The sequence below is a fragment of the Falco punctatus genome, assembly GCF_963210335.1.
Source record: "Falco punctatus genome assembly, chromosome: 5".
Classification (NCBI taxonomy): domain Eukaryota; kingdom Metazoa; phylum Chordata; class Aves; order Falconiformes; family Falconidae; genus Falco; species Falco punctatus.
Window position 1 is genome coordinate 41703209 of NC_137584.1, and position 15269 is coordinate 41718477.

The window sequence follows — 15269 nt, forward strand, 5'->3', positions numbered from 1 at the left end:
GTTTTTACTAAATATAAAAATGAGGACTTCTCCATAGCTATGAGGAAATGCAAAGGAAATCAGTGTTACGGATTTAGAAACTGGTAGCCAAAACCAGAATGTGTCTTTCCCACAGCCACTCAGTAGGCAAGTGAGAGGTCTGAACAGTGGCCTAATTTTACAAATCACAGTCCAGAGCTAATCCAATTATATGCTGGACTCCAGACCCTTTGTATAGTACAGTAAATAGACTACCATGAAACTGCAATCTTCTCTTTCCTGTTCGTAATAGGATTGTGTTCTGTGCATGTGTGACCCTTTATCTCAAAGGAGTTACACCTGCTGGGAGTTTGTCCAATGCAGTGCATGAGTATTTTGACAGTGTAATTAAATTCTTATGAATAATTATAATTAATAAATGTTTATCTATAGTGGTAGCAACAAAGCTTTAGAAAATGAGTGCTTTGCAAAAGTATTTTTCCACCTGAGGAAGCTTGAGAGATTGTAGTAGGTAAGAGCTCAAGAATCATTGAGCACGAGTATGTTCTTTATCTTGTTGGTATTTTTAAGGGTTTTTTTACGATCTAAATGTTTTGTCAAAATGCACGATAGCTCGAGAATATTTGTTTGGCGTTCCATCAGTGTAAAAACTTTTAGAAATTGTCGTTACAAAGTCATAAATTTTACTTTCATACAATTCAGAAATTGTTCAAGTGGAATTAATGGAAGGATATTGGTATGAATTAAAAGGAAGGCAAATAATACTGAAATGTAAAATAGCACTTTTACTGTGTATACTAGAGTTCTGTGTATTTGTAATGTTACATTTTGCCGATTTTGGCAGTTACTGGCATTCTGAATTAATGAAGCTATGACAAGAGATATTAGAACCTGCTTTAACTTGCCAAAAAAAACCCCAACCAAACCCAAAACCTTCCAGGTGGCAACTCTTTTATAGGTGTTCTTTAGTTGTAGGTATAGACAAGTAAAGCACGTCATAATCTGAGAGGTGAGGGTAAAGAAGTTGTGTGAAGATGGCTAATTACTTGTTTTTCCACTCTCTCAGAAAGAATTCGGCATAGTCAAACCTTTTGGTTTTCATCAGAGGCAGTCACTGTATGGAATCTGTTATCAATTTTTACAACAAGGAGATACTCGAGTCCATTTTCTTGTCTACAGTCTGTGTTCTGTAGAGGTAATAGGATTACATATGCTTTATCTTTGTGAAGAGAAGCCATTACCTCAAATTATAATTATCTTGCTTACAGCTGCAGTTTTGGGCTATTGGTTGTTCTGCAGATGTAGTGTCTGCCCCGACCAGACCAAAACTTGAAATAAGGTGCATAAAATCATAATGAATAACAGCTAACCTAACTACTGAGTTTGAGAGAAATATGTAAGACCTGGAGTGCTGGAACAGAGTTATAAAGGGCAGTTGTATAGAATTCAATGGCTGGGCTACTGTGTGTGTTGAAGGAAGTTCTGTGCATTATTGTTTGTTAATATATTGTGTGCTGTACTGCACATCTCTGTTCTGATTTAAAGTGCCAGTTCTAGATTCTTTTCACTATTTTAACTAAATTTCTTGTGTCTAAGCCTGATGAAGATAAACAAAAAAGTACTAAATAAGCCACTGCCATAGGCACTGAACTGTGAATTAGTCATAAAATTAATTCTAGATGATCATCGAAATTTTGTTGTCATGGTTTACACTGAGCCATAAGCAGGGAAAACAACATCATAGTGATATTTAGAATGTTAGCCTTGCATTATAGAATGCCAAACATTTAAATAATATATCTGTTGTCTTTCCCTTTGACAAAAGAAACAGATACTAAAAGATTGCAATGAAAGTAAATGATCTTAAGAATAAAATGTAATAAAATCTGTCGAAACGCAGGCTAGTTTGCAATGACTTGCAAGCCAATATAGAAGTACCCTGATTTTATGTCTGAGGGCCTGCTCTGTTCCAAAACTGAGAAATGGTTAGCATACTTCCTTTACAAGTGGTTTTAACATGAAATGGCTTCAGTAATTTGAATGCAAGTCATAAACTCCATAAATGAAATACAGATATAATATCTACAAAACAGATCTTTTAATTGTGCTTGATGGAATTCAGTGGAAATCTGAATTTTACCATGAAATTACATGATGTTTTATGTAGCTTCTAGATGATCTGTCCTGAACCGTGTTTCAAAATATCTTGTTAGCAGTCACCTTTTAAAGTAACCTAGTTCTATACATTCTAATGCTTCTGAAGTGACTTCAGACATACCATCCGTGACTAGGGAGTTACTCATTTTATGCCAGAGAGTATCTCACTATACTGCATGGAAGGAAACCAGAAGTCAAATCTCAGAAAGCACTGATGAGCCTGAAACAGGATGGGTGCAGACTGGAGTTGCCCGGTAATGCCTTGCTTGATTGACTTCTAAAACTTGCATGTATCTGTTTTTTCAGAATACTGGAGCACAGGGAAATTTAATGCTTATGCTTAAATTCCTCTTATTTAAGCAAATTGGCTCCTAGAATTAAATAAACAATTCAGAGCATGCATAAGGAAATGAGATATTTCTTCAAATTAACCTCCTTCAAAGCTTGATCCAGTAAGACTTTCACAGAGATAGCCTTGTAAACAGCATCAGGTTGCTATAAAATCCAGGTGGTAGGGGCACCCCTTAGCTTTATGCAGGGGCTTCCTCAAGATCGTGTGTCAGAAAATGGGAGAGTTTGGCTCATATGCCGCTTTAGCCTGAGTTGGTTCACCTTTTCTATGACTTTAGGTGAAAACAATGTATGTTAACTTGAGGTATTTTCCAGTTGTGCCAATATGTAAAAAAAAATCCAAGAATAATTCAGAATATTTTAAGATTCATGCAGAGAGAGAGAGAGATATGGAAAAAAAGGCTTAGTTGTCTTCTTTAAAGCAGTCCTTTAGGAGAAGAAAAAGTATGAGAATTTGACACTAGATTATGGGAATATATCTCTGTGTTATTAAATCTCGTGTTATGCCACAAAAATGTTTGGAGGAGTGGAACACCCCTCCTATGAGGAAAGGCTGACACTGTTGAGGCTGTTCAGCCTGGAGAAGAGAAGGCTCTGGGGACTCATTGTGGCCTTCCAGTACCTAAAGAGGGCTTGAAAGAAAGATGGGGACAGGCTTTTTAGTAGGGCCTCTTGTGATAGGGCAAGGGTAATGGTTTTAATCTGAAGGAGGGTAGATTTAGATTGGCTATAAGGATATAATGAAGACTTTTTTTACGATGAGGATGGTGAAACACTGAAACAGGTTGCCCAGAGATGTGGTAGATACCCCATCCCTGGAAATGTTTAAGGTCAGGTTGGATGGGGCTCTTAGCAACCTGATCTAGTTGAAGATGTCCCTTCTCCTTGCAGGAGAGTTGGACTATATGACCTTTAAATGTCTCTTCCAAACCAAACTGTTTTATTATTCAGTGACTGTTTTGGATCAACTCCTCCCTGTGTATGTTACCTTAATGGCAAAGGCAGGATCCTGAACTTGGCTCTTATGTCAGATTTCTAGAGGTCAGACCTCTTGAACTTACTGGAGATAGCTACAGGCAGGTTTTTTTTTTTTTTTTTATTTAATGCCTGTATACTTCAAGGAATTTAGCATGACAGATAAGATTCAGAGAGAATTCAGTTACCATAATCCAAAACAGGTTCTTAGCTGAGGGATTTTCTCCTGTGAGAAGAGGTCCTTTACTATCTGTCATGCAACACCGGAGCAGCAGTTTTATTTCACAGGTGTGAATACTCCCTCTCCCTTGTCTTTATTTTCTGCTTATTTTTAATTTTTAGTGTTCTGGTCCCTTTTCCTGCTTGTTCTTAATTTCTTCCCAAGCTGTTGTATTAGCTGCTCTCACTGGCATTTGCATGCTCAGATGTCTGCCTGCCAGTCAGGGGTTCTGGGCACTGGATGGCATCACTCATAGAGCTTTCACTGACCTACCTGGCACAGCTTTAATTCTTCAACACTAGCTATGTGCGCATGTAAAATGTTTGAAGAACCATCTTTTAATTTCTTTTATGTGTATTAGCAGAATCATGTTTGGGGAGGAAAAAAAAAACCAACAAACAAAACAAAGCCTACAAACAGTGTTTGCAACATAGCTGTAAAGGAATTTTGAGTGAATCTGAATAATTCACCTGATGCAAGATTTCCTGTATTTCTGAACACCTAAAATAAAGATCCATTCACCTGTGAATGCTGTGGTGGATATGCAGAGTTTACAGCTATTGTAGCACTTCGAAAAAATAGCAAAGCTGGCAATGTTATTTAGTTGGTTTTTTACAAGAAAAGTCCGATATCGTATTACCTCTTCTTTTGGAACATAGGAGTACTGTTAACTGAAATTGGTATGGTTTTGTCTTTCAGGGTTTCTGTTTATGTGGAAAATCAAAAATGGACTATATATCAATCTATTTTCTTCAGATACTATAACGTGTAATCTTGATTTTACAGTTATATAAAACCCGCCGCAGTAACTGAAAAAAAATCATGAACACCTTATGAAGTTAGACGTTAGTCTTTTGCTAGTGGCCCTGTTGCTTTAGACCTTTGTGTAGTTTAGTTGAGAAATTTAGTCTTGGTAAAAATGTCAAATAGATTATTTTTTTCTCACACTTACCTGTGTGTCCCTTTTTTTTTTTCTATTTTTTTTCCCCTCCTTCCCTCAATGAATGTATCTAGTATCCCCAGAGGCATGGGTCGTTCCACAGGAATGGAAAGCACATGCTTTGGACAACGTAAAGAGTGGAAATACGGGTGCAGTAGGCAACAGTTCAGAGAGGGGAAGGGAATGGCAGGATCATGGATCATAGGGCAGTATCCTCTCCGTATGGAGCAACCACAGCCTGAGCAGTTGATGTGACTCTTGTCTCTGGATGTGTTGTCTGATGGTGACTTATGAAAGTGAGTGGTGAGCTGATGGCTTCTCCAGGTATTGTCTATAAAAGGAATGCTCTAGCTTTGTGCATCTCTATCAAAAGATGTTTTAAAACCGTTGTCAAAGAAAAATATTTTAAACTGAACAGTGACATGCAATTATCACATCTGAATTAAATTATTACTGTGGAATATTCATGAGGCTTGGAATTTTTTTCATTTTACATCTTTGGTTTATTACCTTTGTTTAACTACAACTCAATTTGAATTACAAAGTGTCTAATTAGCATTATTAACAAAATGCTAATTGTACTTCTTGGCTTTTATATTGGTTTATTTTAGATTTTATATTTTTGTGTGCTACTTCATTTAGTTCATATATTTCCCATGCAGACATATGTCATGATTCATTTGAATTGTAGGACTGGCGAGATCCTCTATGGCTAAAATGTTTGAAATTGCTTAAATTAAATGTTTCTGTAGAAAAAAAAAAAAATTGATTTTTTTTTTCATGTTTGACATGAAACAGTAGTTGTAACTGGGAAAAAAATACATTTTTGCATAAAGTATATCTTCCACCTACCCTATTCTGAAAGATTCTCCTTAAGGAAGGAAAAGTTCAGTGTAATCCCTATTTATTGTGAATTACAGAATCGCCAGCGCATTTTCATATTTGATTTCAGATATGCTTAATACATTTAAACCCTACCACCCAGTTACGGAGAGGTGAAAGACATGATCATGCGCTACCAAATCCTGAAGGTGCTTCACCTCAGAGTGACTGACGCTTCCCCAGAGCTCTCTGACTAGAAGGGGTTGACTCCTTCTGTGGTTAGGGATAGTTTATCCTTATGCTATTCACTTTAAAAAAAAAAAAAAAAATTGTGCCAAGTCTGGCAGGGCCTGAGGGCACTGAAGAGGCCTGCGCAGCCTTGTGAGCAGAGAGCTGCAGCTGGGCACCCGGTGGAGGCTGGCTCCTGTGGCCAGCCTGCTGGTGCCTGGGGACGGAGGGCTGCCCTTGGGGATCTTCCTCACAGCTCGGAATGTCCTGTTGAACAAAATCCGTATGCTGCAGGCATGTGCTGTTTTAGAAAAAAGCTGAGGTACAAATTAAGTTTTAATTCACATTTAGTAATTTTACAGCTTTTTAACTGGGACTTGGGGGTGGAAAGGATAGGAGCAAAAGCAGTATTTTGGATAAACTTTTAAAATAGTCTCTGCGCTTTCTGATTTCAACCAGAAGTCCTTAAAATATGAATGAATATTTCTAGTATAGAGGGTGGTGGATCAAACAACCATGACTGTTCTTGCCACTGTTGTAGCGTGCTTGCTGGGCCCAGAACAGGGACCAGTCTTCAAGGTTTTGAGTTCTCCCATCGCCTGTCTTCAGGAGGACCCTTGAAGTCACCACAGCAGTAACAGCAACTGAAGACAGAGGGGTTTTGGGGGGTTCATCCTTTTTTTTTTAATTTATTTATTCTGCTCCTGGATATACTGATCTCAAAGTGATTTGCTGGTGTTAACTTCTGTAACTGTGAATCATTTTTTTGAACGTGAGAATTTCAAGGGACAGAGTAGATACATGGCATGTGTAGAAAACTACAGATATTTTCTCCAATTCTGTTTTCTTTTTTCAATCTTTAAAAAGCATTTAATGCCATCCAGACAAAGAGTAATATATTTTGCATTTATAGATTAGAAATCATTAGCCTGACAGTCTAGTTGAATGGCATTTGGTTGGTTGTTTTGGGAGACTGCGTCCAGTTCTTTCATAGTTACCTCTCTCTCCTTCATGACTGTTTAACTACATTCCTCTCAAGCAGTCAAGCAACAGCAGGACTTATTAGTTCAATTTCTCAGCTGCAGTTATTGTATTTGATTTCTTTTAAATTTTTTTGCCCCTTTTTGTTGGAGAGGGCCCACCAAAATAACTGTCCAAAAGCACATTATGAATCATTTTTCTGCTTATATTCTATAAAAATTGTTTGTGCTGGCAGCACAATGCACGTTGTAAGATATTATTGATGAAGAGGTGACTCGGGAGACACCTCTCACCTGGCTTTGTATGAACCTTCGTTGTTTAGTTGAGATCAGTAGGATTACTCCAATTCATGTCCAATAATACATTGTGAAAGAAAAGAAAGACCAGAACTTATTAAAAACATCTTATTAACCGGTTTTCTTTTTTTTTTTTTTTGATACCTGTGATAAGAAAGAAAAAGTAATGATCAATAAAATAACATGTTGGGAGTTATTTTTACTGTGTTTACCTGCATTTTCAGTTAGAGATGAGATTCTCTGATACTTGGTTTTAAATACCTAGCACGCAGGAAGTCTTCCTAATTACACAACTGTGAGCAGTTCAGTGAATTGTCAGCTACTTCATTTTGGAAGAGTTACAACTATTGACATAAAACTGCCAATTTACTAATTAGCCTGGGCAATCTGAAAGGAAAATTTCATCCCTAAGATACCACTATAAATCAAACTAGTAGATTCAATCCCGCAAAGACTTAAAACATGTGATTAACTCTGTTTCAGTATTATTTCTCATATGAATAAAGCTATCTGTGTGCTTTACTGATAGCTCTAATGACCAAAGTCAATAATAACCAAAAGATTTCTAATGATGGATTCCTTAATTTGCTGTGTAGACTAAGTAGTTAATTCCAGTCCTCCCATTCCTCATCCACCAATCCCTTTAAAACCCTATTAGCCTCAAGACTTATTTAGTAGTCTTTTTCTATACTGTGCTCACTGCTGTATGGGAAATTCCATGTCCAAATCTGTCCATGGTGAATTGGTTAGTTTTACCTGCAGTAAACTGTGCAGGTGGAAACAGTCTCACTGCTATTCTGAAGTAACATACAGAGTCATGTCATTCACAGTAGCATTTAAGAAAATGTGGAGTATAGGAGAAAAGAACTCCACTGTGTTATTAAATAAATTACAGATTGCCTCTTACATTGATGTATCCTGTCACTTGTGTCCTAGTCAGTTGGTATCAATCTTGGCAGAAATGTCAAAAAATATTTTTTTGAAACAAAAATTATTCTCTCACTGCTAGAAGTGGCCTTTACAGGTCCGTGTAAACTGTGGGTAAGCTTTAATTACCTCTGCCTTTGTGACAAGCTTTGTGGCTAAGCAGATTTGCGTCATGAAGGTTACCGATCTGGCTGGTTTTGCCTCCAATAGATTATCTAATGTAATAAATTCTGTAGTATTGTAAATAGAACATCTGTAAAAGGCTAGCAAGCACTTCCTGGCTAAATAAGTAGTAATCTCTTTTATAAACTTTATTCTTATCATCTCTCTGGTGGTGGATGTTGTTAGGCTCTGCTTTGGGAATTTCAAGAAATGCATTTTGTGCAAAACTGGATACTGCTGTTCAGAGTTTTACTTGGGAACAAAATAATGTCTACATGATATCTGAGCGCTTGGTAGAAACCTAGCAAGTGTCTTATTTAATAAGCATAGTCTAGTTGTATTCATAATTATCAAGATAAAAAGTGCTGAAATAAATATGGATCTTTACATAAATGTCATGGTTCAAATATATTTATGTCTTTGGAACTGAAATGAGATCTCCAATCTCTTTGCTATTAGAAACGTGCCATATGAATCTTTTCTGCTGAGTCTAATTGAGTGTCACTCATGTAACAGCTAGATTTTTCTTAGCACTTCAAAAGATGATCAGATTGTTCTTCTAATTTAAGCCAGTTAAAAACTTACACCAATCCACATTTTATATATAGAATCTTAATTTTCTATCTCCATTACTGTACTAATAAAATAGGATGAAGGCTTTTATTTGAATGTTTCATATCTGTACTATGCTGGACAAGTGTGGAATGTAAAAAGCAAATCATATTCTGGGTTAATGACACTGAGAAAAAAGTATGAATGCACCAGTTTACCAATAGTAACATCAGGCTTAATACCAGATTGTCTCTTAAAGAAAAAGCTCTGGTCTTTCTTCCTTTTCACAGACTCTAGACTTTGGCCAGTTCCTTGGGGCTTTATCGCCTGCTGACTCTTCTTCAGCCTTAACTATCTGTTCTGAGACATTCATGAGCCTCCAGTATCTGACTATCTGTAGTCATCCTGAAAGTCACTTTCTTTGAGCTATTGTAGAGGTAGCATAACAATTATGTAAGTCTTATAGGGTGCTAGATTTAGGAGAAGCAGACAAGCTTTAGTCAGGTGGTCCTGAGGGAAGCATCTCTGAGTATTTAGTAATAGTGTCTACTGTTGTGGGAAAATATGTGTTCCCTTATAAAATTATTTTTCTAGGCTGAAGTGCTCATATTGTGAAAGCAAGATCAAATTTGTAATAAGAGTAGAAGAAAGCAACAGCAAAATGATTGTATCATGTCTGCTAAGATAGGATAGGTTTGTGACAGTAGGTGGGCAGTTCACATAATATTAATTACCTGTGTCTTCATACGTATGTTTACTGTCAGAATATATTTTGATTGCTACTGTGTCTGGAGAACAGAGCTGTCTATCTGTACTGGCACTAGAAACAGTTAATTGTGGTACCTTGGTGTACCTCTTAGAGTGGCAAAAAGATCAATTTTTATTAAGTAATCCTAACTTTTTGCGGAGCTTTTTTGTTGTATTGTGTCAAGATACTAAAATCATGCTGAGGGGTTACTGTACAACAGTTAGCTCCTCAGATACTTGCATGTAGACAGGTCAATAGCCATCATTTTGCAGAGAAGTCTGAGTGTTTGCATGGTTTGCATTAGATCTATCACTTTTTCTAGTGTCTTGCATACTGATTTTTAAACCTTCTCAAGTACCTGAAATGATTTCTTACATAATTTTAAAAATCTTTCTGCATTAATACTTGTCCCTTGGTTGGGTCATTTGCTCAACATTTTAATGATTTATGTCTCTCATGTAGATATTAGCAGGTACAAAGATATTTTAATGATATTCTGCTGCATATTGTTCACTGGAGGAGAATATAAAGCAGGGAAAATACAAAGCGTTGAATACATGGATAGTTTCCAGCCTTTTATATGATTTAGCATCTTCGAATCACTGGTTTCTACTGCTGCCCTCTGCTTCTGACCCTTCACTGACTTCACAGGTCAACAGGTCTGTCAGCAACTTAATTTTGAATAATTTGTCATCTCAGATCTCTAGATAGTATTTCTGTTCTCAGAGAATTATTTTTTTTTTTTTAGTAGTCATTGACCAGAATTAAGTTGAGGTTCTACAATACAAAATCAGATCTTGGGTACTGGATGGGAAGTATAGTGAGAGTAGAGTGTACTGTCCACTGTATTGGGCACCAATACAATATAAGGGTGGAATGTACATAAGTTTCCAGTACTTCCCTCATACATTGAAAAAAAAACCCTCGGTCCTCTCTGTTCTTCATATGCTGCATAGCAGCTTCAGTTCAAATTTAATATGCCTTCAGCCACCTTTTTTTTTTTTTTTTTTCTTGTCTTCCCACTCAGAAATGGAAGGAACAACTACCAAACACCTATAGTGTAACAATGTCCATACTTGGTTATTTGGGAAACACTCAACTGCATTTGACATGACTACTTCCTTCAGTGATATACTGGTGTTCTTTCTATTTCTCTCTTATGTTGTTTTCCTACTTATACACTGGAACAGTCTTCTCTACATCCATTTTCATGCATAGCTTTCTCTGTGAGCTGTTTGGCTGTGTACAAGAGGTGTGGTTGCTTTAATCTTGCAATCAGAAGGCTTTGTTCTTCTCACAGTGTGTTGTTGATTAATGCAAACTAATAATTGCAAACACTGCAGTGTGCGGTGTTACAACACCACAAGTGATTGGCTGGCCTGCAGTTTGACAGGCTTTTCTTAGACTCCAGAAATAGCAATACAAAAATTGCATTTCAAAGTGTTGCCAGAATTCCTGATTTCATTTTGATGTAATTATAGCAATGACATTTAGTAGTGCTGTCACTAAAGAAACATTAACATTTTGAATATACAATGTTTTTTCAAGGACAAATACCTCTTTTGGTGTCTTTTTTTTAATGTGGAAAACTAAAATCCTCAAGCATACTAAATCTTTTGGAAGCTTATTATATTATCATTAAGAATAAAATATGATGTGAAGAATGCCAAGTAGACATGTGGGAAAGGAGACTTTTCCTTTCTTACACATTTGGAAAGTGAGACATAAAAATTATTTTTTTTTGGGGGGGAGGGGGTGGTTGGGATTTTTTTTGTTACACACACATACCCCACTAGACAAGCACAAACCCAGGATACTCTGCTAGTGCACCTTGGTCTTCTGCTGGATCACTTTGTCCCTTAAGAACTTGGTCTAACTCTTGCTAGAGCAAAGAGACAATGCTGTGGTCTTAAAGCTGGGTCTGGTTAATGTCATCAAAAGCTAAATGCATATGATTTTTCTTACAGGTTTTATGCCCATCATAAGAGTTAATTTAAAGAAGTGTTGGTTAGGGTGGGTTTTCTATGAAGCAAAAAATAGGAAGCTTTTAGCTATGGTGTGAGTGAACAGCTGAGTACTGACTGATAGTGTGGGACTGTGCTACTGGTTTCCTGTGTATATGCTTTTAGCATGCCCTACGTGGAAGATGACCTGTTTTTATTTCAAATGGAGCCACTTCATGCAAAAAGTAATCTTGTGTGCTTGAGAAATTTCGTGAGGAAATTGTTGCAGAGAGCGCACTGTAAAGTTCATACTGTGCCATATAGCAGAGTAGCTGTCCCTCATAGATAACACCCTAAAAGATGGCCAGAAATTTCATACTGATGTTGTTACTATTAATAACTAATTAGATATTGCCACATTAATCATATTTGGACCTGATTCAGTGCTAGTTGTAGCAGTTTAATTTTAACAGTTGTTTGTATTGCATCAATTCCTTTCTGTTCTGGTTTCTTTAAGGATGCTTTCTGGATTATGTTTTACAAGTCAGCTACTTTCTCAACTGCTACAAGACTGTGGCATAATCAATACAGTCACACCGCTTCAAATCCATTTAAAATATTTTTCTTTCTAACTAATAATTTACTAATTAATATTAAATATTAATTTAAAATTTAAACATTTTCTAGAATCTCACTCAACCTTATAAATGGTCCTACACCTATTTCCTTTCTTGCTTAAGAATTACTATGCCTCCTTACGTTTTTATGGTTATGGACCTAGACCTGCAAACTACTGAATACTTGGAAAGTTTTCTCCTGTAATAATGCTGTAACTTCACTGAAGTAATTCCTTTAAAAAGTTTAACTTGAAATATGTTCTACTTATGAAATCAAGATCATTAGTACCAGTGTTGATAACATATACCTGTGGAACTGCTTAGGTAAGTATCATGTCAAACTATGATTCCAAGACTAAATTTTTGGATGCTGTCAGGGTGTGTTATGGAAAAGTTGATCAAAGAACCTGCAAGAGACGGTAATGCAGAGGATGTGATTTATAATGTTAGTAATAAAGACCTACTCTTTAGCAATTACTCTAATATATTTATGTTCTGCAACTTCCCAAAATCTAAGCAAGGCACAAGTATTGTGCTTGATTTTAAAAAAAGAGATGCTACATAAAAGTAAGGGTCCTTGCTGAGAAGAAAGTGGAAGGGACAGCTACAAAAAAAAAGTTGAATCTTTGGAGGAGATGTGAAAATTATACTGGAATCAAAGATTATTTGTACAGAAATTTAAGGAAGACTGAATGGAAACTAGCATGACCAAACTGGGGGGGGGGGGGGGGGGGGCGGGGGGCGGGGGGGAGGAGTAAGGAGGGGAAGATTATTAGAATCAATCATGCATTTTTCAGAAAAATAAGTAGTGAGATAAATTAAAACAAAAAAACAGAACTCATCAAACCAAACATGTAATTCTAGCACCTTAAATATAAAAAACGCAATTGGGCAAGGAAAAGAAGTTTATAACTTGCAAACAGCAGAATAACTGTGACTAAGTCCTTTTAAAGTATAACAGGAGCAGCAAGTGTACAAGTCCACTAGATGATTGCTATATAAAGCCAATACTTGGAGAGGATGAGGTATAGAGCTGGTGCATCCTTGGTAACTAACGGACAGGTTCAGTATGGAGGAGCCTGGAAAATACTTACTAGAAGCCCGTCTGTGGACTTTAGCATGCACACTTCATCTATGAAGTGGCAGATGAAATTCAATGTATTGGTATTAAGTGATGTGCACTGGGGAAAATGAACCTGAACTTTGTGTAAATGATGAATTTTGTGTTGTTACATTCAGGAATGAGGTCTAAGAGCTATGGTAGATAATTTCACCAAAATGCTGTCTCAGTGCTTGGTAACCATCAGGAAAATAAATCACGCTTTAATAATTATTTAGGAAGGAAATAAAGAACAAATTCAGAGGCACCATCTTCACGTACACTAGTCCAGCATATAAGTAAGTCTCATACTCTGTGGTGATGCGCATATTCTAAGAAGATTGAGTAGAATTGAAAGACATACGGAGAGAGTAAAAAGTTGATCAATGGTAAGGAACAGTATCCATATGGGGAATGGCAAGGTAGATTATTTTTCTTCCTGGAAGGTAAACTACTGTGAGAGGCATGCTAGAGATCTACGTAGTCTTTGGTGGCATGGGGGAAAATAAATGAGAGAGCATCGAATGAAACTTTCAGCTGCTGAGCTGAAAACAATTAAAGGGAGGTGTTTTTTTATGCAACACCTGACGGAGGCTCTGCTGTTCTTCCTGTAAAATCTCAAGAATGCTAGTTTCATGAGAGGTCAAAATTCACTGAAACAATTGATGGCAAACATGACTTTTAAAGTGTTTTAAATAATGAATTCAAGATTTTAGTGGTTTGTTCTTTGTTGGTTTGGTTGGTGTCCGTGTGTCGTTTGTCCATTCCCCCCCTCCCCACACACACACCTATTTCAGGTAAAGTGTTATTACTCTATATTTACTACACTATACTGCAGCTGGTTTTCTCCCAGTCAAGTCTACCAGTAGTCAACCCTATGCCTGCCTGCAATAAAACTTACACATGTTCAAGCTTTTTTTTTGCCTATATCAAATGCCATAACCAGCTGTGACAAAGATCAGAGCTCAGCACAGAATAAGCTGTTTTACTCAAGTTTGCAGACATAATGGATCAACCTGTTATAGGCCAAGTTCATACTGCTAGGTTAGTTCAAAGCCCTCTCGACCATGTCTGCACTATGCTGAAGAAGTGCCTTATACAGAAGTAAAAAGGAGATGGATCTCAATATGGTACTGGATTACTTTGTAATCAACTATGATATAATTAGGCACTAATTTCACTAATGCAGTTAAACCTCTTGACTGCTGTAATTTCTCTTGCGGGTGAAGTTTTCCTGTTATTTCTGAGTACTGACGCTATCCCGAACACTGAATAATTCAAATACCAAATATTATTGTACCACCTTAGTTGATTATTTCTGCTGCGTATGTAGATAGATGTAAGCTTCATATCTCTTTCTCAGATCAATCTTATTGTCTATTAATTAAATATTAAGTTGCTGTGAGATTAATATTAAAGTGAAGACTTGCACTAATGTAACCTAATATTTTTGTGTGGTAGGAAATATTTTTGTAAACGTTCCTATATATGCCATGTATATAAACATTCTTCTTTGATAAAACATCATGTTAACCACACTATCTTGCAATTGTGAAATATTAATCATGCTGATTTGTCATCTTTGTTTACTCTGTGTTTTTCATACATTCATAAATGAACTGTTTCTATAGATAAGGATTTTCCATCAATTTTCTGTGGTTTTTTTCTTGGTTTACTTTTTTTAAACAGTGACTGACATATCTTGAAGCTAACGTAAATGTCCAGGAATCTAATATTTCTCACTTCACATTTTTATTGTGTTGTATTATAGTTGGGTAAAGGCTTTATCTGTCAATAAGAAGTCCAATTTGCTTTACAGTAAACATCAAAGTTCATATTAGCAGTCCATGAAAACAAAACCAGATTTCAGTAAAGTTAGTCATTTAATAAACAACAAAATACAGAATAGCTACTTAACCTAGTCTTTGTGTTTCAGTCCAGTCTTTCTAACTGCGCATTCTACTTCCAACTGTTGTCTTTTACCTTTTCCCCCTTAGCTGCAGGCTAAGGTATTAACAGTGTTAAACCAGAAGATGAGTCTTTGTAGCTTTTTAATCATAATTGTCAGTCCCTGTCTTCAGCTGGGAAAACGTACCTACTGTTTGACTTCTGTTCACAACAGTGACCTCAGGATGGAGGGGTTGTATGTCCAGTCAGCGACTGAGCTTTACTGGTGAATATTGTCATATAATCTGATCTGACTTTTTCAGCATAATCATGAAAAAACTGTCTAGCTAAAGTCTAAAAGAAATGTGGGTAGGAAAAGCAGGAA

General features: G+C 36.5%; 1 protein-coding gene across 2 annotated transcripts in view; it reads left to right on the forward strand.

The window, feature by feature from the left end:
- PRKN (parkin RBR E3 ubiquitin protein ligase) overlaps window positions 1–15269 on the forward strand; it is a 766653-nt gene that overhangs the window by 346195 nt on the left and 405189 nt on the right. The gene's annotated exons all lie outside the window — the stretch shown is intronic.